At 41.8% G+C, this 24,381-nt stretch overlaps 1 pseudogene; it reads right to left on the bottom strand.

Moving 5' to 3' along the window:
• Window positions 1-3,694: 3,694 nt before the first annotated feature.
• On the bottom strand, window positions 3,695-4,755 carry LOC116577192 (annotated as a pseudogene).
• Window positions 4,756-24,381: the final 19,626 nt, after the last annotated feature.

The raw sequence follows: 24,381 nt of genomic DNA, 5'->3' as shown, positions 1-24,381 counted from the left end.
GAGAGAGAGCATAAGCAGGGAGAGCAGCAGAGGGAAAGAGAGAAGCAGGTTCTCCGCAGAGCAAGAAGCATGACATGGGGCATGATGCCAGGACCTTGGGATCATGACCACAACTGAAGGCAGATGCTTCAACTGACTGAGCCGCCCAGGCTCCCCTAGCCAGGGCAGTTGTACAGAGAACTTGAGAGTACTCAAGCTACTGCCTTCTGTCCAGGGTCTATCAGTAAGCAATCAGTGAGTGGGATGCTCTCAATGAAATACGTTCCAGCAACCTCTCAAAGTTCCATTTAAGAGAACCATACACTTTAAAGATAACTGGGATAGTTCACATCAGAATAAGTTTAAATCACACTGTGACGAAGACTCATTCTGACATTGAATCTGGTGGAAGAGGCACAAACTTTAAATAAAAGCTCTACTGCAGAGATGTAGGTTACATGTGAAGAACGGTGTTTAGGAATGAGCTTGCCCGGAGATTAACTTCCAGAATGGCAGAAGGAGGACCTCAGTGAACTTGCTTCTCCACAAAAACAATAAAAATACTGGCAAAACAACTAAGATGAACCGTTTTAGAACTCTGGAAATTAACCAGAGCCCTAGAACAAACTAGAAGTCATCTATCCAAGAGAAATTACTGAGCTTTGGTTAGAAAGTGGGACCTAAGGGTGCCTGGGTGGCTCAGTCAATTAAGTGTCTGCCTTCTGCTTAGGTCATGATCCCAGGACCCTGGGATGGAGCCCTCCATCAGTTTCCCTGCCCAACAGGAAGTCTGTTTCTCCTTATCCCTCTGTTTCTGCCTGTGCCTCCCCCTGCTTGTGCCCTTGCTCTCTCTTTCTCTCTCTCTGTCAGATAAGTAAATAATCTTAGAAAGAAAGAAAGAAAGAAAGGAAGGAAGAAAGGAAGGAAGGTGGGGTGCCTGGGTGGCTCAGTGCGTTAAGCCTCTGCCCTCGGCTCGGGTCATGATCTCAGGGTCCTGGGATCGAGCCCCACATCGGGCTCCCTGCTCAGCAGGGAGTCTGCTTCTCCTTCTCTGTCTGTCTGCCTCTCTGCCTACTTGTGATCTTTCTCTCTCTCTGTCAAATAAATAAATAAAATCTTAGAAAAATAAAAAGAAAGAAAGGAAAAAAGGAAGGAAGAAAGAGAGAAAGGGAGAAAGAAAGAAAGAAAGGAAGGAAGGAGGATCTGTAGTATTTTAACTTGTGGATAGAATGCTATTCCCATCCACGCTCCCTCTCCAGCTCTGAGAAGTCTTGAAGCCAATGGAGAGGACTGACCTCTTGTGGAGCTCACTCAGTTAAAAGCAACATCCCCAGAGCACAGTGAATATTTTGTCTGAATTTGCAGCACCCTAGAAAATCTCTATCTTTAGGTCGTTCTGGCTATTTGATTTGACTCAGAATTCAGCTCAATAGAAAAAAAAAAGCCCTATTCACAGGGCCTTTTCAGAACAATAGCCATCTACTGGCAACCTTGTGGCTGCATAAGGTTATGCTTTTAGGAACTCCAAAAAGCTACATCATATTCCAGGGGACTCTAAAAGGCTGTGTAGGGGCACCTGGGTGGCTCAGTCAGTTAAGCATCTGCCTTTGGCTCAGGTCGTGATCTCAGGGTCCTGGAATAGAGGCCCATGTAGAGCTTCCTGCTCAGTGGGGAGTCTGCTTGTCCCTCTCTCTGCCCCTCCCCCTGCTCCTGAGCCCTCTCTCTCTCAAATAAATAAACAAAATCTTTAAAAAAAAAAAAAAAAGGCTGTGTAGGGACACCTGTCTGGCTTAGTCGGTAGAGTATGTGATTCTTGATCTCAGGGTTGTGAGTTCAAGCCCCATCTTGGGTGTAGAAATTACTTAAAAATAGAATCTTTAAAAAATAAATACCTAAGCATAAAAGACTATGTAAATGCACAAGGCTGTGCACATGCTCAGAAGAGACACAGGAATGGAAAAGGTCCTAGTCACTAATTTCAGGTTGACTTTAAGGCTTTGCAAGCAGAAAGTGAAAGCTGAGGCTGTCTTGTAGACTGCCTAAGGTATGAAGACATGCAAACAAAGAATAGCCCCTGTTCCTCATGGATTTTAATTTTTCTCATAAGTTTAAGGAATGAATTACGGGATCAAGGACCTCATTCCCAAGGAGTGCAAGAAGAGGGGAATTACTTCTCTTGGGCATATTAGAGGGGGAAATGGAGAAAGGGATATGATAATGTGATCCTGTAAGGGTACAAAAGTGACCTGGTACTGAGGCTGGGCCACAACTCCTGAACTTGAGAATCAAATATACAGGGAGAAAGTGAAGAGCTCAATGGTCTTTGCCTTCCTCTAACCTATCATGGAAGTCTGCCTGATGACCAGCTGGGGGTATCAAGAAAAGCGGGGAGATAAGGGACTAAGGAAGGCCAGGATGACCTAGGGATCCTTGAACATAGGGTCTGAACCAAGCACTCCCTTCTCTCCTTAGATTTTTCATACTTGTCATTTATTGTCTCTGGAATGGAGATAATAGACATTACTGCTCCTGCGTGTGTCTGGGGCTCACAGAATCCCTGGAGCTATCAGAATAAGAATTAGGGGAAGAACAGAAAGAGGGAATAATATGTCAATGTAGTCTCAGTACAGTCTTGAGCTAGTCTTCTTTCTAGAGTGAGGGTGTGTGCACATTTTCAGATTGTCCAGCATCCCCACTCACCCTCTTCCCCATTCCATCAAAACCCTTCCTCTTCTGTCTTGTCCAGGTCTGAATTCTTTTCTGTCCTCCCTCACCTCTCTGGTGTGGTATTATCCCATATGCAAAACCATCAGTTTGTTCCCACATGTCCCCAGCCATAGTTCCCTAGAGGTACCAGGTGCCAAGATATCCAGGTTGCTGTAGAGAGAACTCAAATACCCATGATGACTCTTGGGTTCACCTGAAAGCAGAGCCTTCAACAAAGAGTTGAGTGAAGGTAGTTTATTTGGAAGATAATCATAGGAGGGATGGAGGAGAATAAAATAGAAAAGGAAAAGATCACATAAGGGCCACTACCCAGGTTGTTTCTGAGTGAGAGGGGCTCCAGTTAATTAGGGCCTCCTGAGAAAGTACAGGATGGATCCCAGAATGGTCCATCTGAAGGACAGGAGGGTGGATCATCATCCCTTCTCAATCCCCTTTGGATGAGTTTGCCCCGGACTGCACTTGTCTGTGGCTCTAGCAGAATCCCGTGGCATTGGAGAATATCCTGCAGCAGAATATGCAAGACACAGGGTGCCTGGGTGGCTCAGTCAGTTAAGCAGCTGCCTTTGGCTCAGGTCCTGATCCCAGGATCCTGGGCTCAAGTCCCGCACTGGGCTCCCTGCTCGTTGGAGAGTCTACGTCTCCCTCTGCCCCTCCCCACGCTCATGCACTTGCTCGCTCACTCTCTCTCTCTCACATATGCATGCTCTCACTCAAATAATAATTAAAAAAAAAAGACACATTTATTCAGTGTCATGATCAGACTGTTACATTTAGCAATCAACAGCATGGGTGCAAAAAAAAAAAAATCTACATTAAAACCCTTTGTTGGAATGCTTTACCCTTTCCACAGAACAGAAACTAAAATAACCTGTTATACAATTAGTCACAAATACAGTCTTCGAGTTTTTTGCCCATACACATGAGTATTGTCTAAAACATGTCTTCTTTGTAGCAGCTAAGCCCTGCCACCACTGCTTCGGTGAGTTCACAAATCTGTTGTAACCTGTGGCTTCCCTGTCACTTCTCTGGCTCTTCTCTCTTGCTAAGCTTTGTTTCCTGGCAGTAATAAAATCCTTCTGCCACTGCCATAGCTGCTGCTGCTGCTGGAACTACCGTAGCCACCTTGGTTTCATGGTTTGGCGAAGTATTGGCCTCCACCACCATAAGGGCCAGAGCTTCTGACTCCAAAATTTCCTCCTTTCACGGATCCAGAATTTGAGGATTGATTGTTGTAATTGCCAAAATCATTATAGCTTCCGCCACCTCCAAAGTTGCTTCCATTATTACCAAATCCGTTATAGCCATCCCCACTGCCACCATATCCACCTCAACTGCCACCAAAGCCACCTCTACCACTGAAGTTTCCTCCATGACCAAAGTTGACATTCCCACCAAAACCACCTCCACAACTACCATCAATGTTTCCAGAACCACCTCAACCTCTTTGGCTGGACAGAGCACTAGTCATCTCTTGCTGAGATGGCGCTTTCCTTACTTCACAGTTGTGGCCATTCACAGTACAGCATATCTGAATGACAGTCTTGCCTACAGAGTCATGGTCATCAAATGTTGCAAAAGCAAAACCCTTCTTTTTGCCACTGCCTTGGTCAGTCATGATCTCATTCACTTCGATTTTCCCATACGGTTCAAAACAATCTCTTAGATAATGTTCTTCAGTGTCTTCTTTAATGCCACCAACAAAAATCTTTTTCACAGTTAAGTGGGCACCAGGTCTTCAAGAATCTTCTCGTGCCCTCTTTAGTTCCACAACTCTTCGATCCACCTTGTGTGGCCTTGCGTTCATGGCTGCATCCTCCTCCTCCACAGTGGCATCTGTGACAAGCCCAAAGCTTCTGGAGCGCTTGATGTTTGGATCACTCATTACCACACAGTCCATAAGTGTTCCCCACTGCTCAAAATGGCTCCTCAGACTCTCGGCGGTTTTTTCAATGCTCAGACCTCCAATGAAGAGCTTCTGCAGCTCTTCAGGCTCTTTGGGAGATTCTGACTTAGACATGACGGCGGTGGGAGGGGAGACTTTAACGATGCTTACTCAGCGGTGTCCACAGGCAGAAAGTCAAATAAATAAATTTTAAAAAATTTTTTTAAAGACTATGCAAGGGCTGCCTGGGTGGCTCAGTGGATTAAGTCTCTGCCTTGGGCTCAGGTCATGATCTCAGGGTCGTGGGACTGAGCCCTGCATCGGGCTGTCCACTCAGCGGGGAGCCTACATTTCCCCCTCTCTCTGCCTGCCTGTGACCTCTCTCTCTCTCTCTGTCAGATAAATGAAATCTTTAAATAAATAAATAAATAAATAAATAAATAAATAAATAAATAGACTAGTCAAGATGCACAGTATATAGTCATGGGCACGGCCAGTGTTAAGCATGTCTGAGCTCATCCCAGGTGTTGACTGAAAGCAGAGATGGGTCAAGGAGATATAATGCAGAAGCCAGGAGGTCTGCCATAGACCCTTGCCCTGAGTTTTAAAACTTTCTCATCAGAAACTATTGTTGGGGGTGCCTAGGTGGCTCAGTGGGTTAAAGCCTTTGCCTTCGGCTGGGGTCATTTTCCCAGGGTCCTGGGATTGAGCCCCACATCGGGCTCTCTGCTCTGCAGGGAGCCTGCTTCCTCCTCTCTCTCTCTCTGCCTGCCTCTCTGCCTACTTGAGATCTCTGTCTGTCAAATAAATAAAATTTAAAAATCTTTTAAAAAATTAAAAAAACCTATTGTTGATGACATAACTTGTAATGTGTGTTCATTTCTGTCACTTCTTCTAACTGACATATATTCAAATATGAAATTCCTGGTTGGGAGAGAGGGAGAAATTTACTGTTCCGCTCAACTAGGATAGATCAACAAAATTGAAGAAACACAGAAGGGGTTCCATATGACTCAGCAGAAGTGCAGCCACTGATAATTTGACATTTCAAGTACTTGCATAAGGTTCAGAGAGCTTTTCTGTTTAAACCCAGACTGGATTTTAGTTTTACTCTGACATTTCTCAAGAGAAGATTTCAAGTATCTTGTCTATAAATGTTCAATGTCTGAGGTCAAAGAACGCTTCTTACCTTTATTTAAAAGACTTCCAGAACTTATTTTATTTTCTTAAAGATTTCATTTATTTATTTCACAGACAGAGATCACAAGTAGGCAGAGAGAGAGGAGAAAGCAGGCTCCCCGCGGAGCAGAGAGCCCAATGTGGGGCTTGATCCCAGGACCCTGGAATCATGACCTGAGCGGAAGGCAGAGGCTTTAACCCACTGAGCCACCCAGGCGCTCCAAGACTTCCAGAACTTTTAGTTGCTACTCTTATGGGTGGGAAGGAACAGTCGTAATTTATATTTTTTGCAAACAAAAAGTTATCTATTGAATTCTTACATGATATATAGGATTTTTGGTTTAGTGGTTTTCCTGTTGAGTGTGAGTATTCTATACTGTTGGAGAGTGGACATACTAATTACTAACTTCCTGTAATTGCCTAGCACCTGAACCTTTATTGCATATACTTTCCCAAAATATCTTGCTACAGCAAGAGCTGCCTACTTGGACAGCATGATAACACAAATTAGAAAAACAAATATTTTCCTCTTAATGATTGTATTGTGATTAATTTAGAGGGAAGCAGAAAAGACAAGAGAAAAGGTAGCGGTCATCAACGGCCATATTGGCTGGATCGTATGGTAAGTAGACCCAGGTGGAGGGTTTGTTTATATCCTGTGCCCACTCTTACTCTCCCCAGGGACTTTGTAGTAACGGGTTTTATAATGGCAACTATACCAATTCTGTCCACCAGGGGGCATTTTCAAAATAGAAGGGATAAAATTATGTAGCAAGATTAGCTCTTGCCTAATTGGGAATGTTCCAAAGTTCTAAATTGGACATCCAGTTTCAGAGAGACTGTGCCTCTTCTGAAGAAGTCCTTTGAGGATACTTGTTAGCAGTAAAGAAAGATATTACATTTATCATCAGGATGGAAGAGAGATTTCTGTTGCTGATCCACAGTAAGCGATAGAGACTCAGATGTCACCTGGGTTCCAGATCTTAGTACAGGATGGGCTTAAAGACCCTGATGTTTCACAGGATCAGTAGGTAGGTTCTGTTGGTTAGAAGTACCAGAACTCCCTGTTTTTCTATTAGGGGGACATTAGACATTAGGTCTAATGCTTTGATCCCAAACAGGGAATTTTCTTTTCTTTTTTTAAGATTTTATTTACTTATTTGAGATCAGAGAGAGAGAGCACTAGGCGGGTGGGGTGGGGGAGGGGCAGAGGGTAAGGGAGAAGCAGGCTCCAGGCTAAGCAGGGAGCCAGATGTGGGGCTTGATCCCAGTACGCTGGGATTATGACCCGGGCTGAAGGCAAACATAACTGACTGAGCCATTCCGGTGCTCCCAAAACAGGGAATTTTCTTATTGCCTCACAGAAATCCTAATGCACGCAGGGGACAGGAAAGTACCGGGAATGAATGTTTTACTTATCTCTAGCAAATCAACAAGAAAACAGACACCTCGATCAAATTTACACAGACCAGATGGGTGGTTTCTTTGTGGGGATCCTCAAGGACTGAAGTACTAACTGCTTTTATCTGCTTGGCGCTCTGCTATCACTTTCTTCTGGTTGCAGACTCACCTTCTAGGCAGAAGGAATATGACCAAACCAGGCTAATCCTAACACTCATCTGCAGGGGTTTGGCCACCAGCGGTCACAAACATGGGCAGATTCTATATCCCAGGAACTGCAGTCTTGAATGGAGAAACACAGAAACAGTTTAGAATAGGGATGCCCTGTGGCAGCGTACCAACGAGAAGTTCTCTGAGCTGCCTGGGCTGCTCCAGGGTCTATTCTTTCCAATCTAGGCAGAACATTTAAGAAAGAAAAAGAAATATAAGGTATCCATATTAGAAAGGAAGAAGTAAAACTATTTCTATTTATAGATGGTATGGTCTTAGATGTAGAACACCCAAAAAATCCACAAAAAAGTGGGCACCTGGGTGGCTCAGCTGGTTAAGCATCTGGCTTCTGCTTGGGTCGGGATTCTAGGATCCTGGAATGGAGTCCTACATCAGGCTCCCTGCTCAGCAGGGAGTTTTGACTTCTTCCTCTGTCCCTCCCCTCTGCTTGTGATCTCCCTTGCTCTCTCTAAAGTAAATAAATAAAATCTTCTTTTTTAAAAGATTATTTATTTATTTATTTGACAGACAGAGATCACAAGTAGGCAGAGAGGCAGGCAGAGAGAGAGTGAGAAGCAGGCTCCCCGCTGAGCAGAGAGCCCGAGGCAGGGCTCCATCCCAGGACCCTGGGATCATGACCTGAGCCGAAGGCAGGGGCTTTAATCCACTGAGCCACCCAGGCACCCCAATAAATAAAATCTTAGAAAAAAAAAAGAATACACAAGAAAACTGTCAGAGCTAATAAATGGTGTTAGTAATAGTGCAAGATAACAAAATAAACACACAAAAATCAGCTCTATTTCTATACACCAGCTATAAACAGTATAAAAAGGAAATTAAGAAAACAATTCCAAATAGCTCATGGGAATGTCATGTACAGCATAGTGACTATAGTTAATTGCTAATACTGTATTGTATATTAGCAAGTTGCTAAGAGAGTAAATCCTGGAAGTCCTCATCACAAGAAAAAAAATTTTGGTAATTAAGTCTGATGACATATGTAACTAGACTTACTGTGGGGATCATTTCACTATACATACAATTATTAGCTCCTTCCTCATTAGTATAGTGGTCAGTATCCCTGCCTGTCACAATGTATACAATTATCAAATTGTTATGTTGCACACCTGAAACCAATGTTATATGTCAATTAAATCGCAATTTTAAAAAAGATTGCTTGTATATGCACTCCTAATAAATAGTAAGCTCCTTGAAAACAAACAAACAAAGAATTCTGTTTATGATAGCCTCAAAAAGAATAAAACTCTTGGGAATAAACTTAGTCAGGGAGGTGTAAGACTTGTATACTGAAAATCATCAAATCCAGCAAGATGAAATTAGAGACCTAAGTAAATTGAAAGACATTCCATGTAATGAATCGGGAAAGTTCGTATTGATAAGATGTCAATACTATTCAGTGATCTACAGATTCAATGTAATCCCTAGCAAAATCCCAATTATTTTTTACAGAAATGGAAAAAGACAAGATTATTTTATCCATTACAAGTTTTCTGATATGATCATATTTAAGAATACTTTCTAGGGGCACCCGGGTGGCTCAGTGGGTTGAGCCTCTGCCTTCGGCTCGGGTCATGATCTCAGCATCCAGGGATTGAGCACTGTATCCGGCTCTCCACTCAGCAAGGAGCCTCCTTCCCCCTCTCTCTCTGCCTGCCTCTCTACCTACTTGTGATGTGTCTGTCAAATAAAGAAATAAAATCTTTTTTTTTTACATTTCTTTTTTTTTAAGATTTTATTTCTTTATTTGACAGAGAGAGAGATCACAAGTAGGCAGAGAGGCAGGCAGAGAGAGAGGGGGAAGCAGTCTCCCCACAGAGCGGAGAGCCCAATTTGGGGCTTGAGCCCAGGACCCTGAGATCATGACCTGTGCCGAAGGCAGAGGCTTACCCCACTGAGCCACCCAGACGCCCCAAGAAATAAAATCTAAAAAAAAAAAGAAAAAAAGAAATACTTTCTAAATCACATAGGGAATCAGTAAAAAATAAATGTTACTAAAAGATTAAATTATGAAAACAGTATGGTGGTTCCTCATAAAACTAAACATAGAATTACCTTATTAGTAATAGAGTCCGCTTTTAGGTCTATGACCATAAGAACTGAACACAGGGACTCAAACAGATATTTTGGGGTTTTTTGTTGAAAACATTATGCCAAGTGAAATAAGCCAAACATGAGGAAAAATATTGTATGAGTCCACTTCTATGAGGTGCCTCATGCAGCCAAGTTCATAGGAACAGGAAGGAGAATAGAGGTTACCAAGGGCTGGGAGGATGGGAAAAAGTGAAGTTATTGCGTAATGAGTAAGGAGTTTCCATTTGGGGTGATGAAAAAGCTTTTGGAAATAAACAATAGTGACATTGCACAATATTGTGATTGTAATTAGTGCCACTGAAATGTACACTTCAAAATGGTCAAAATGGCAAAACAAAACAAAACCTACTATTTTTTCCAAGACCTGTGAGCTGCTTCAACATTAAATTTATTTTCTTTCCCTTAGCATGTAACAGTCACTTTCTGTTTATATCCAAAGGATTTTAACTGATATACCACCTCCACTTTCCCATTCATTGTTCATTAGGAATTCTGAGTAGTTGTTAGATAAGCCCTTATACTTTCAGGTTTCAGGCATTCATGGTGTCCGCTCAACAACAATGAATGGATGAATCCATGGGAACCACATGTGGCTTCTTGAAAAAAACGGTGGGAGAAAAATGAGTGACATTTTTGGCCTTTAGGTTTATGAAATCTCATTTAAAGAGAATCCAGATTTGGAACTGTCAGCTTTATGGATTAGATTGAAAGAGATGGAGGAAGGTCCTCCGGCAGAAAGAAGAATGACTATAGGAAAATTTAAACAAAGAAACAGACAGCCGTTTTTTGTTTTGTTTTGTTTTTTAAGTGGGCTCCACTCTGGGTGTGGGGTTTAAAGCCTAATGTGGGGCTTAAAGTCATGACTCTGAGATCCAGACCTGGGCTGAGATGAAGAGTTGGACACTAACCGACTAAGCCACCAGGCACCCCCCAACAGCAGTTTTGTATACAGAATTGGCAGAGGGTAGACTTGGGGTTATCAGAGTGTGAGGGTGGAGTGGACCTTATCAGAAGAAAGGCTGTGTTCTTACAAGGGAAGAGACATACAAAGAAACTTTTACTCAGCTCTGACGGTCTTGGCAATCCATCATTGTTACTACTTTAGGGAGATTTTGGGACCCCAAAGATTTAACAAAGGAAGAATCAAGTAGTACGCTCAGAAGTAGCTGAATTTCCTCCCAGAAAAAGCCAAAGTTCAGGAAATTGTTGAACGTTATCCTCTGAGGGACGCCTGGCTGGCACCGTTGGTAGAGCTTCGCAACTCTAGATCTCAGTGTTGTAAGTTTGAGTCCCGCGTTGGGGGTAGAGATTACTTAAAAACAAATCTTTAAGGGCTCCTGAGTGGCTCAGATGGTTGAGTCACTCTTGGTTTCAGCTCAGGTCCTGATCTCATAGCCGTGAAGCTGAACCTCTGGTCAGGCTCCTCGCTGGGCAGGAAATCTGCTGGAGATTCTCTTTTGCTCCTTCTCCCTCTGCACCCTCCTCCCCCAACTCGTGCACTGTCTTACACATTCTCTCTCTAATAAATAAATCCTTTTTTTAAAGATTTTATTTATTTATTTGACAGACAGAGATCACAAGTAGGCAGAGAGGCAGGCAGAGAGAGAGGAGGAAGCAGGTTCCCTGCTGAAAAGAGAGCCTGATGCTGGGCTCGATCCCAGGACCCTGGACCATGACCTGAGCTAAAGGCAGAAGCTTCAACCCACTGAGCCACCCAAGCACCCCATCTAATATATAAATCTTTAAAGTAACATAAAATCTTAAAAAGAAAAGAAAAGAAACAAAGAATGAAAGAAATTAATTTACCCTCTGAAAGCTGCAACTAAATAACCGGGTTGGCAGCCGGGGGAACTAAGTGGGGCACTAGCGTGTACAACCAAGGAGGCTCTTGCACGTGCAGGCTGCGTGTAACACAGAGCCACTCTCAACCATTCAGCTGTACTGTTTGGATCTTGAGTCCCCAGCCTGCCAGAGGCAGAAAACAATCTTGCCCATGGAAGCCAAACAGTCAAATTCAGTCATGTCTTAATTCATGTTTAAAATACAGTGTGTTTAGGTTTGTTTCTACATGGTTTTTCTTTTTTTCTTTTAAGATTTTATTTATTTATTCGACAGACAGGGATCACAGGCAGGCAGAGAGGCAGGCAGAGAGAGAGAGGGCGAGCAGAGAGACCGATCCAGGGCTCTATACATAGCTCAATCCCAGACCCTGAGATCATGACCTGAGCTGAAGACAGAGGCTTAACCCACTGAGCCACCCAGGTGCCCCCTACGTGGTCCTTCTTTTATCCTGCCCCGGGTGGGGATGGGAAGGTGGTTACAGGAATGAGAAGTCACTTCCTCAGTCTTGACCTATTTGGTCTTCTCTGCTGGCTATTTTTATCAACTTTCTTAATATTTTTTGCTTTATAATGCAGCAACAACCTTCGAACTTACAAATCCAAATTTACTGTCTTTTGTTCCTGATACGACAGGGTGGTCAGTGAGGTTCCTATCTCTTTCCTTGTTTTCCCAAAGCAACTGGGGTGGGGGAAGGTGAGAGGTAACTGTAGGTTGTAGGAAAATCTTTTCTGGAAAAAGCAAAAAATTAAAATAAAATAATAATAATGGTAATTATTATTATTATTATGATGATGATGATGATGATGATGTGTGTGATCCAAAGGGTAAGAAAACACACATTAACATTTGAAATCTTATAGCCCATCTTACACACAAAGACATATGCTAAAACGAGCATGCTTAGGGAGCATATGAGGATGGGCTTAGAATGGAAATGCAGCCAAGGGAAACCACAGGTGTTGAGGTGAGCAAAATGGGAGCCAGACAGCACCACAAGTGAGGACACCACAAAAGTTCATGTGTCGGACTGGGTTGGATCCTGAGCTAACAACAGAAGGCTGGTTCCCTGAGAACTCCATCAAGGAAGTGCAGGGTTAAGAGGAAGTTTTCAGACTTTAAGCTCATTGACTTCGTATCTCACTCTAGAAGCTCAGCACATCACATAATAGAAGAGTCTTTCTTTTTTTTTTTTTTTTAAGATTTTACTTATTTAATTGACAGAGAGAGAGAGATCACAAGTAAGCAGAGAGGCAGGCAGAGAGAGAGGGGGAAGCAGGCTCCCTGCTGAGCAGAGAGCCCCATGCGGGGCTGGATCCTAGGACCCTGGGATCATGACCTGAGCCAAAGGCAGAGGCCTAATCCACTGAGCCACCCAGGCGCCCCTAGAAGAGTCTTATTATGGAAAGACCTCTAAGTGCCCGTGTTCCTTTCGTAAGGCTACAGAAGCCAATTGCCACAAAATGGGTGTCTTTAAACAGCAGCTCCCCTTGTGAAGAAACTGACCTTTGCTCCATCTTTTCATCTCTCGATCAAGGCTCAGATTCCTGGGTAGCTGCATCTGTTTAGTTCTGTGTTCTGGCTGCTAGGAAGAAGGAGGAAGGGAAAATATGCCTCTTTGGTTTCTGTTGTGGGAGGTGAACTGCTACTGCTCACCATGAAAGAGGTTGGAAGACAAACAGAGAAAAATAAAACACCTCGCATTAGTCTGGGTCTTAGGAGTAACTATTGTAAGTTTCTTTTTCCTTTTTCTTTTTGCAGAGACAAAAGTATTCACATGCTGTGGTCTGGGAAGGGAAATTTTATATGTGAGGTAAATTTTTCTTCTCAGTCCATGGGAAGCTTAGTGTCACAACTTAATGTGGATCTCCTCCCTCTTGAGTTACAATTTCATAGGCGGTGTGTTCCGAATATCTACAAGGGACTGATAAGACTTACGGCAAGTCTAAAATGAGGAAGCCCTTTCTTGTTGTCTCTACCTTTTGGCTCCAGCAACGCAAACTCTGCAGATTGGTACCAAGCCTGTGGATTTAGATTGCTACTGGATCATCAGAAACACTATTGCTTAGGAAATGAAGTTTTGTGGACAAGGGGATTATGCTGGAACATTTTCACGTGTCCTTCTAAAACTCAGGAAAAGTACACAATTGGATTGGAATGTTCTGGGAGGAGCTGGAAGAACAACAGTGGGTCTGATGAAAGATGGAGAGAGTTGTGGTTGTCAGGAAAGAATCCTGGGGCGCCTGGGTGGCTCAGTGGGTTAAAGCCTCTGCCTTCTGCTCAGGTCATGATCCCAGGATCCTGGGATCCAGCCCTGCATCGCACAGGGCTCTCTGCTCAGCGGGGAGCCTGCTTCCTCCTCTCTCTCTCTGCCTGCCTCTCTGCCTACTTGTGATCTCTGTCTGTCCAACAAAATAAATAAAACCTTAAAAAAAAAAAAAAAAAGGAAAAAGAAAGAACCCTGATGAAAAGGCACCTGAATGAGATCTTTCCAGCTAAAGCCCAGAATTAGGAAAGGGAAAATTGGGTGATTTTAATTTTTGGTTCAGAATAAAAGAGTTTCATTTTAGGGAACACTAATTTCTCTTAAAATGCAAAGAAAGGGGTGCCTGGGTGGCTCAGTGGGTTAAAGCATCTGCCTTCGGCTCAGGTCATGATCTCAGGGTCCTGGGATCGAGCCCCACATCAGGCTCTATGCTCAGCGCAGATCCTGCTTCCCCCTTTCTCTCTGCCAGCCTCTCTGCCTCCTCGTGATCTCTCTCTGTCTGTCAAATAAATAAATAAAATCTTTTTTTAAAATGCAAGGAAAATGGACCATTAGGTTACATTCCCAATGTTAGGATTTTTAAAAAATAGCTGGCATCGTATTATTTGGATGATATCATCAATAAACTAGACTTGAAAATATAACTGAGCGGGAAATAATGTGTGACTTCTTGGATAGTATATAATGGGGCTGTTGGATAAAAAGTGGATGTTCTGCCTTGACCCATTTCAAAGGCTTCAGAGGCCATCAAAGAGGCATTCATAAAGGCCTTGAGGAGCTAGACTGCTTGTCTCATTTGCTCCAGACCAGTGTCTGGAAGGCCAGCGCAGAATGTGTGGGCAGGACTTGTCTGATACTACCTTGATCCCCTCCCCGAGAACATCCACAGGGTACACTGTGTTCCAGGAAAGTCTGATACAAAATGGTCAGCAAATGAAAAATTCTGAAAAGCTTGCCTACTGGACTTCAAGTCTGACAAGATATTAGAAACCATTAAAAACACAAAACAGAACACACAGAAATTTAAACTTCTTCCAAGGCCAAAAATCACCATAATGAAGGTCAAACCAGGAGAAATACTTTGCATTACTTGATAAAGGGTTCATGTTCTTAATATATAAAAGGTAAACCACTCCCTAGAGGGAGAAAAGGAGAAAAACATAAATAAGAGTCTGATAAAAAATAATAACATGAACAGTTTTTCAATGTTACCAATAATTTAAAAATACAAATTAAAAAAAAAAAAGAATGCAGAAGTGAGAGGCAGCAATGTAAAAGACCAATACTACCCAGTGACTTTCCAGATTATGGAAATCAAGCAATTGTGCTGTTAGTGAAAATGCAAAGTCGTACAGCTTTTTTTTTTTTTTTAAGATTTTATTTATTTATTTGACAGAGATCACAAGTAAGTAGAGAGGCAGGCAGAGAGAGAGAGGTGGAAGCAGGCTCCCTGCAGAGCACAGAGCCCGATGTGGGGCTTGATCCCAGGACCCCGGGATCACGACCTGAGCCGAAGGCAGAGGCTTTAACCCACTGAGCCACTCAGGCGCCCCTGGTACAGCTTTTTTGCAAGGTTATATGACAATGCTCATTGTCATATATTTTTTATATTTTTTATTTTATTTTTTTAATATGTATTTCTTTTAAAGCTGTTCCTTTACTAGAAATGTATCTTACAGGCATATTCATACACCTGGAAAGAGATATATATATACAAGGTTGTTCATTGCAGCATTACAATAGGAATAAAAAACCTAAAAAAAAAAAAACACCTAAATTCAAGGTAAATATCCAACAAAGGGAAAATAGTTAAATACATTAGTAAATCTCCATCTAATGGAAGACTGTAATGAATCCGTTAAAAATAATGAGATCAATATCTTTTCACTGCATCAATGTTCAGCTCAATAAATTATTGCAAAACACCCACAGACAGGCCAAATGATGGCCTTCATATACCTTCATATACTTTCCTAGTCATAGGCATCCTCTCCAGAGGTAATCACTTCCTGACTACTATCACTACAGATTCATTTTGCCTGTTTTGAAATTATAAGTATAATCCTACAGAATATTTTTGTGTGTGTCTGGCCTCTTTTGTCATCACTGTAAGATGTAGTCACGCTCACTCTTGCTATAGTTTGTTAATTTCTGTTTTTACATGGCATTTTATGGAATATACCAAAATTTATTTGTGCAGTCTACAGTGGGTTGTCTCTAGTTTTTATTTATCATGAATAATCTGTGGTTGTTTCTTTAATATATATTTTTAGTTCACATATATCTACATTTCTGTTAGGTATGGACCTAGGAATAAAACTGTATACATTTAAGTCCTTTATTTTTTTTTTAAGATTTTATTTATTTATTTGAGAGAGAGACAGATTGTAACAGAGATAGCAAGAAAGAGCACAAGCAGGGAGGAGAGGGAGAAGCAGGCTCCCTGCTGAGCAGGGAGCCAGATGTGGCGCTCCATGTGGGGCTTGATTCCAGGACCCTGGGATCATGACCTGAGTGGAAGGCAGATGTTAAACCAACTGATCCATCCAGGAGCCCCTAAGTCCTTTAAAAAAAAAAAATAACAGAATTTTTTCTTTCTTTCTTTCTTTTTTTAAGATTTATTTCTTTATTTTAAAGTGTTGTTTTTTGTTTTTTGTTTTTTGTTTTTTTGACAGAGAGAGAGATCACAAGAAGGCAGAGAGGCAGGCAGAGAGAGAGAGGAGAAAGCAGAATCCCTGCCAAGCAGAGAGCCCGATGCGGGACTTGATCCCAGGACCCTGAGATCATGACCTGAGCCGAAGGCAGAGGCTTTAACTCACTGAACCACCCAGGCACCCCTTATGTCTTTATTTTAGAGAGAGAGAGAACATGAGCGAGGCGGGGCAAAGGGAGAGGAAGAGAATCTTAAGCAGAGACCCTGCTGAGTGAGGAGTCAGATATGGGGCTCCATTCCATGACCCTGAACTCTTGACCTGAGCCAGACGCTCACCTGACTGAGCCACCCAGGCACTCCCCCACCCAGCATTATTATTTTTTTTAAAACTAATTTGTAATATTATCTTCTTTTCTATATTCCATTGATTTTATAATTTTAAAAAGCCAAATCTTAAATATAAGGACAGAGATTTGGTTCAAAGAAATGGAAAATGTAATCAGGCTAATTAATGAATAAGAGTTAGTAATAACAGTTCAGTGAGTAGACATCAGATTTAACTTTGAGCTGCTGATAGTTCAGGCAGGATATATTCTGAATAATTCAGGGTAAATAGGTGTTCAAAACATTGATAAGGTATGTCAAAAACATGATTCATCATGCGTTGCCTAACGAGACAATGGCCAGTTTTTTGGCATAGTTGAAAACTGGATTTCAAAAAATAGGAAAGTGGGGTAGAAGGTAGGGTAGGAATAATGAAAGAAGTGGAAATATAGGTTTGGATTAGATTGTGAAGGGTTTTTTTTTTTTTAAGATTTTATTTATTTATCAGAGAGAGAGAGGGAGAGAGAGCGAGCACAGGCAGACAGAATGGCAGGCAGAGGCAGAGGGAGAAGCAGGCTCCCTGCTGAGCAAGGAGCCCGATGTGGGACTCGATCCCAGGACGCAGGTATCATGACCTGAGCCGAAGGCAGCTGCTTAACCAACTGAGCCACCCACGCGTCCCAGATTGTGAAGGGTTTTAAAAGCCAAATTAGGAAAATATTGACTTTATGATTTGGGCATTGATGAATCATCAGAGGTCTTTTTTTTTTTTTTTTAAGATTTTACTTATTTATTTGACAGACAGAGATCACAAGTAGGCAGAGAGGCAGGCAGAGAGAGGGGGGAAGCAGACTCCCCACTAAGCAGAGAGCCTGATGTGGAACTCCATCCCAGGACCCTGACTGAGATCATGACCTGAGCTGAAGTCAGAGGCTTTAACCCACTGAGCCAGCCAGGCGCCCCACCAGAGGTCTTTAATCAGAAAGTGAAACAATATAATTATACTTAAGAAATATATCCTGCTATCAGTAACTATGTAACAGTAAGCCAAAAGCCCACCTTTCTAACTACTTGCCTTCAGTAATATAGCTCACTGTAACCATTGGCACCAGGAATCAAGTCTCTACTTCTCTATCCATCCAGTGGAACAACAGAACAATGGTGAAGCAGAAATGAGCCCCTCCAGTACCCAGTCAATTATTTTTCAAATCAAGTCTGAGAAACAGACCTCAGTTCCCTTCCTTAACAAAAAGGATCCTTTGGGGCACCTGGGTAGCTCAGTCTTTAGGTGTCTGCCTTCGGCTCAGGTCATGGTCCCAGGGTCCTGGGGTCAAACCCTACATCAGCTCCCTGCTCGGTGGGAAGCCTGCTTTTCCCTCTCTCACTCCCTCTGCTTGTGTTCCCTCTTTCACTGTGTCTCTCACTGTCAAATAAATAAATAAAATCTTAAAAAAAAAAATCCTTTGGGACTGCCTCTCCACATGCCCTTCTTCATCTTGATTCAATAGAATAGGGGCTCCTGGGTGGCTTAGTCTGTTAAGCATCTGCCTTCGGCTCAGGTCATGATCCTAGGGTCCTGAGATTGAGCCCCATATGGAGCCCCACATCCGGCTCCCTGCTCTGTGGTGAGCCGGCTTCTCCCTTTCCCTCGGCTGCCCCTACTGCTTGTGTGCTCGTTCTCTCTCTCTCTCTCTCTCTCTCTCTCTCTGTGTCAAATAAGTAAATAAATAAAAGGGGAAAAAAGAATCAGTAGAATAGTTCTTTCATCTGGGAGCTACTCGACAGGGAGGATGATTCCACTTTAGAGGTGTTTCAGATGGGGCTTCACCGTTGGGGGTAGGGGGAGGATTTGAGATTTAGCTACTGCTGTTGGAAACCAGACTCATCAGGCCCAATTAATTGAGGAGAATACAATTTGGGCCTTTAATATATAAAAGAAGAGAATTTTGGTTTTTGATTGATTTCTCTGCAAGAATGCCTGAGCGTGTGGGTCACAAGATCTGAATTCAGGCCAGCAGTAAGAATCTATCTGTATTTTGGCATCAGACCTAAGCTAAATTATAGCTTAGTATTGGAGTAGTAGGACCTTGACCATATTAATGGAATTGTATTTCAATCACCATTTGACCAATTTTGAGGGGGGTGCATATTCTTCATTAATCAGAATTTGAGTAGAGATGGGGAAAGGAACATCCATAATCTCCAAAGATACAGTTCCTAAAGGTGTACAGTGGTTTTTTTTTTAAGAAAAACTGGCAATATTTATCAGATGTTTAAATGTACACACTCTTTCACTCAGCAATTTCATTTCTTTTTTTTTTAGATTGTATTATTATTTATTTATTTGAGAGAGATCACAAGTAGGCAGAGAGGCAGGCAGAGAGAGAGGGGGAAGCAGGCTCCCCGCCGAACAGAGAGCCCGATGCAGGGCTGGATCCCAGGACCCCGAGATCACGACCCGAGCCAAAGGCAGAGGCTTAACACACTAAGCCACCCAGGTACCCCAGCAATTTCATTTCTAAGAATTTACTCTAAAGATAATGTACAGGGGTGCCTGGGTGGCTCAGTGGGTTAAGCCTCTGCCTTTGGCTCGGGTCATGATCCCAGGGTCCTGGGATGGAGTCCCGCATTGGGCTCTCTGCTGAGCCTGCTTCTCCGTCGCTCTCTCTGCCTGCCTTTCTGCCTACTTTGATCTCTGTCAAATAAATAAATAAAATCTTTAAAAAAATAATAAAGATAATGTACAGGTATGTAAAGATATAAGGGATGTTTCTTGTTTATTAATAATATTGAAAATTTGAAATAATTTAAATGTCCAAGGACAGAACAGGTAAAATATGGTACCTCCATTTTATACTATTCCTATTCTTCTGAAAGCATTAAAAAGAAACAGATTCTAAGTAGTTTGGGAATGGGGGGAAATTAGAATATACTAAAAAAAAATCTTGTATTTCATGAAAAGGAAGGAAAAGTTAAAGAATTAATACTCAGGAATGTATAGAATCAGGGCAGTTTCAGAGAATCAGGGAGTTGTCCTTTTTTACGTCACAAAATTTTGTAACGTGTGTGTCTGTGTAACAAGAAGAACACATTATGGTTGTAATTTTTAAAGCTTTAAGAAAGAATTGTCATTTTTTCATTTTTGTCTTTGCAAAACCTAGCATGAGTCACATATTCTTAGGGCAGCAGTTTACATTCATTTGATCTAGTTTTCCTATATGCATAAACCTTGAGTTAACTCTTTCAAAATTCTCCTGGCCATGGGATATAAGTCACCTACTGCTGCATAGAATATTATCCCCACATTTGGTGGCTTCAAATAACAAACATTTCTTCTGTACAGTTTCAGTGGGTCAAAATTCAGAAGGGGCTTAGTGGGGTGGTTCTGACTTAGGGTGTGTCATCAGACTGCAATTCAGATGTCATTTGGGGCTGCAGTTATTTCAGACTTACTGGGCATGGGGAATCCACCGCCAGGACGGTTCCCTCATAAGGCTTTTAGCAGGAAGCCTCAGCTTCTTTTTGAGTCCTGGCTGGGGGCCCCCAGATCCTCACTACATGGACCTTCTGTGTAGGGCTGCCTGAGTATCTTCACAACGTAGCAGCGGCCCCTCACCCCACTCCCAGCAAGTGATCCAAGTGCTAAGCTAAAGCCGTTTTATCCGAGCCTCAGAATGGACATCCCAGAGCCACTGGGTAGCTCAGTTGGTTAAGCTTCTGATTCTTGGTTTTGGCTGCCACATGGAAGGCTCTACACCCAGTGAGAAGTCTGCTTGAAGATCATCTCCTTCTGTCCCTCTCCCCATCACTCTCTCTTGCTCTCAAATAAAATAAATAAATAAATAAATAAATCTTTAAGAATAAAAGAAAAAAGAATGGGCATACCATTTTCTCTGCAGTATACCGCTGGTCATATAGACTACCCCGGTACAGTGTGAGAGGGAATTACGTAGGCCTTGTCAAGGGAAGATACACTGTTTTCTCTTCTACTTCTGGTCACCGCATGTGTGGGGTGGGGGCAGTTCTACACACTGACAAATACTCCAACATTAGCTGGGTATCCTACAATTAAACTCAGTTCTGACACCATCTACTTGGAGTTAGCAACAGATCCCATAAATTAGGGGCTCAGTCCTACAAGACCATCTTCAAGACTTCAAATGTCAATTCCAAGACCCAGCTTATCACTTACACTTCTGATGACTGAAGCTATAAATTGGGGTTCCCATAACCCCATCCTTAGGTTTGATAATTTGCTAGAATAGCTCACAGAACTCAAGGAAATACTTACACTCACCATTTTATTATGTAATAAAGGATATGACGAAGGATACAGATGATAGCCAGACAAAGAGATACATAGGGCAGGTCTGAAAGGCTCCCAAGTGCAGGAACTTCTGTCCCTGTGGGGTTTAAGTATGCCACATCCTAGTACGGGGACAGAACCTTTGGCAGAAAGAGCAGCACTTTGCCATATGAAGCTGGTGGCTGTACGCTTTCGTGCTCAAGGGGGAGGGGATGTGCAGGTGATAAGGGAGCAGAAGGGTAGCTGAAGACAAGGCTGACACTCGGCAACCTCCCCCCACCCTCCATTCCTGGGTGGGAGTTGTGTGCTTTCTTCAGGAATCTCCCAACTATCTTAATGTTAATACCTTGTTAGAGGGGAAAACAATCTTAACTGGACAGTGGGGAGGCCTTCGGTATCTTGTAGGTCGGTCATCCATAGCATATGAAAGTTCTTTTGAAACCTCCCTTTTCCTTTTGGCCCCCAACTCCCAAGTATATAATCAGCCACCCCTCACAACCTCGGTGCCACAGCTCTTTCTGCCTGCAGGTCCTGTCCCCGTGCTTTAATAAAACCACCCTTTTGCACCAAAGACATCTCAAGAATTCTTCCTTGGTCAGCGGTTCTGGACCTCCCCACACCCAACCTCACTTCTATTCTAAAACCACATCACACGGAGTATTAGATCATAAATGTTTCTTCACATTTCTACTCATAAAACTACTTTCACAAGATTTCTCTGGTGTTTATCATTCAGTTCAGTATTAACTATCAGTGAGATTTACAGGCAGTCATGAGACCCCTCAAGAATGTAGCAACCAGCACGTATTTGATCCTTATCGAAACTATGCCGGCTATAGGTCAGCCTTCTGAGCCAAAGGTGAATGTTTTCTTCTCTCTCTTTTTAAAAAGATTTTATTTATTTATTTGAGAGAGAGACAGAGAATGCACAAAGGAAGAGGGAGAGGGAGACGCAAACTCCCTGTCCTAAGCCTCCTGACCTGGGGCTCGATCCCAGGACCCTGGGATCATGACCTGAGCCGAAGGCAGATCCTCAACAGACAGAGCCACCCAGGTACCCCTAGATGAATGTTTTCTGCTTCTGTCCCTCATCAATACTGCTCGTCCAGGGAGTACACTTTGAGAAGCACTGATTAAGACCCACTATGTCCAATATGATTGAACTCTAACCGCATATGCCTATTAAGCACTTCAAATGTGTGTAGCCCAAACCGATTTGTGTGATAAGTACACACTGGAATTGAAAGTCTTAGCAAAAGAATGTAAACTATCTCCTTAGTAATTTTCTTCATTAATTCTATGTTGAAATGATAATATCTTAGATATGTTGGGTTAAAAAATTACAAATAATTCCATATGTTTCTTACTTCCTGTTACTTACTGGACAATTTCAGGTAATGTATATGGCTGGTATTATATTTCTAGAGGACAGTGTGGATTCAGATAATTCTTGTTCTCTTCAATGCTTACTATTTCTGGTCCTTGAACACCAGGATTTTGCTGAGAGACTAGATCTGATAAACTGAATTGTTTATATTGTTAATTGTTAAGTTGTTAATACGTGACTTAGTAAATTTGTTCCAGTTAAAACTTGTTTCAACCTGCTGTCCACTACAAAAGAGTAACTAATAGGAGGAATTTTCGGACATCTTGATAACCCTGTGGGGGTGACACCTTTTGTTGGGCAGACCTTCTCAACCCTTCTTGACTTCCACTGGGCTCCAGCAACTTACGTGGCTTCAGCATAGGAGGGACAGGACTGGCAGGCAAAAGAATTCATTCCCTTTTCTCAGGCTTAACAGAAGTTTTTTCTCATAATGTTGGCATTTTAAAAAACAAAGACCCTATTAATGCTGAACTACAGGATACCTGTTTTAAAGGTCTTTAAGTCACCACTTCATGAATGTCACATTGGTTTTTTTTTTTTTTTAATGTGGGCCAAAGGAATTTTTAAAATATTTTTTATCTCCATTAATTAATTAATTTTTTATTTTTTAATCTCTGTACTCAATGTGGGGCTCAAATTCACAACCCTGAGGTCAAGTGTCACATGTTGTTCCAACTGAGCCAGCCAGGTGCCCCTCAAAGGAATTTATTGAATGCAGACCCTAGTAAATATTTTCACAACATTCTAACTTAATCACTAGCTAGTTATGTTATCAAGTAGAAAAATTATCTTTTAATTTCCATTTAGGAATAATAATGAATCAGCTGATTCAGTCATCATTAGTCATTGTATTTTTAACATAGCATCCTAAAGAAAAGTACATCAAATATTTTATAATTAGTTTTTTTCAAAATTATGCACTGAAATAGTTGAAAGAGTCAAGTAACTCTACAAGTTTTATTATTTAAAATAGCAGTCCTTTCCATTTTTTGTTCTCAGATTATTTTAGATAGAAAATAATTTTTCCTTCAAAGTTATTCACCGAGTCTATACATTAATCAACAGTTTCCCAACAACAGTGTCTCTTTTGAAAAACTTAATAATGGGGCACCTGGGTGGCTCAGTCATTAAGTGTCTGTCTTCAGCTCAGGTCATGAACCTAGGGTCCTGGGATCGAGCCCCACATCAGTCTCCCTGCTCAGTGGGGAGTCTGCTTCTCCCTCTCCCACTACCCCTGCTTGTATTCCCTCTCTCACTGTCTCTCTTTGTGTCAAATAAATAAATAAAATCTTTAAAAAATATAAAAAGAAAGAAAAGAAAAGCTTCATACCGTTGTTACTTGTTTACCCTTCTGACGAAATATTTTTCCAAGAGACCACCAGTTTTCAACTTCTTAGATAATTCTTTTGGAATTTATCTCACCGTCTCTAAAATAACATGCATTGCTACTCCTTGTTTTTTCAAATTCAGGTCTTATCTATTGTTTTCCTTTCATTGGAAGATGAGGATTTGATTCTTTTGCTTTTTGCTACAATGTCACATATGTGCCCTTCCCACTTCCTTATCCTTCTCCTACACTGAAATAGAATTTCAACAGCATACCATACAGCATAATGCCTTATTAAATGAGTAAATGCTGCTCTTGTACACGCATCATGATGAACACTGACTAATGTGTAGGATTATTGAATCACAGTATTATGCATCTGAAACTAATATTAACACTTATGTTAACTATACTGGAATTAAAATGTAAAAATTTAAAAACTGAATAAATAAATGTTATTCTTATAGAAGTTAGTATTATACTATGGTTACTCTTCCTTTCTTTTACATTTTGTCTATGGTGGGATTATCTTGGTTTTTCACTTATTAACTAACCCCACACTTTCTCTAGTTGTATATACATCTGTGCTTGATACATTCAAAAACATTGGTATTCTAGCAATCATAGTTAATCAATTTAATCTTCTTTTAGACCTCTCTTTCAGAGCTCTCAGTATGGCTGCAGTCTATATTGTTTTCTCTCTAGACCTGGACCACTCTTTCACTGGTCTCTGCATTTACTTTCATCCTAGGGGTTTACTTCAGCTGCTTCTCTGTTTTGATTGGACCC

Source organism: Mustela erminea, chromosome 18 (assembly GCF_009829155.1).
Source record: "Mustela erminea isolate mMusErm1 chromosome 18, mMusErm1.Pri, whole genome shotgun sequence".
Classification (NCBI taxonomy): Eukaryota; Metazoa; Chordata; class Mammalia; order Carnivora; family Mustelidae; genus Mustela; species Mustela erminea.
The sequence above is the reverse complement of the archived record's forward strand: the minus strand, read 5'-3'. Positions and strand labels throughout refer to the sequence as shown.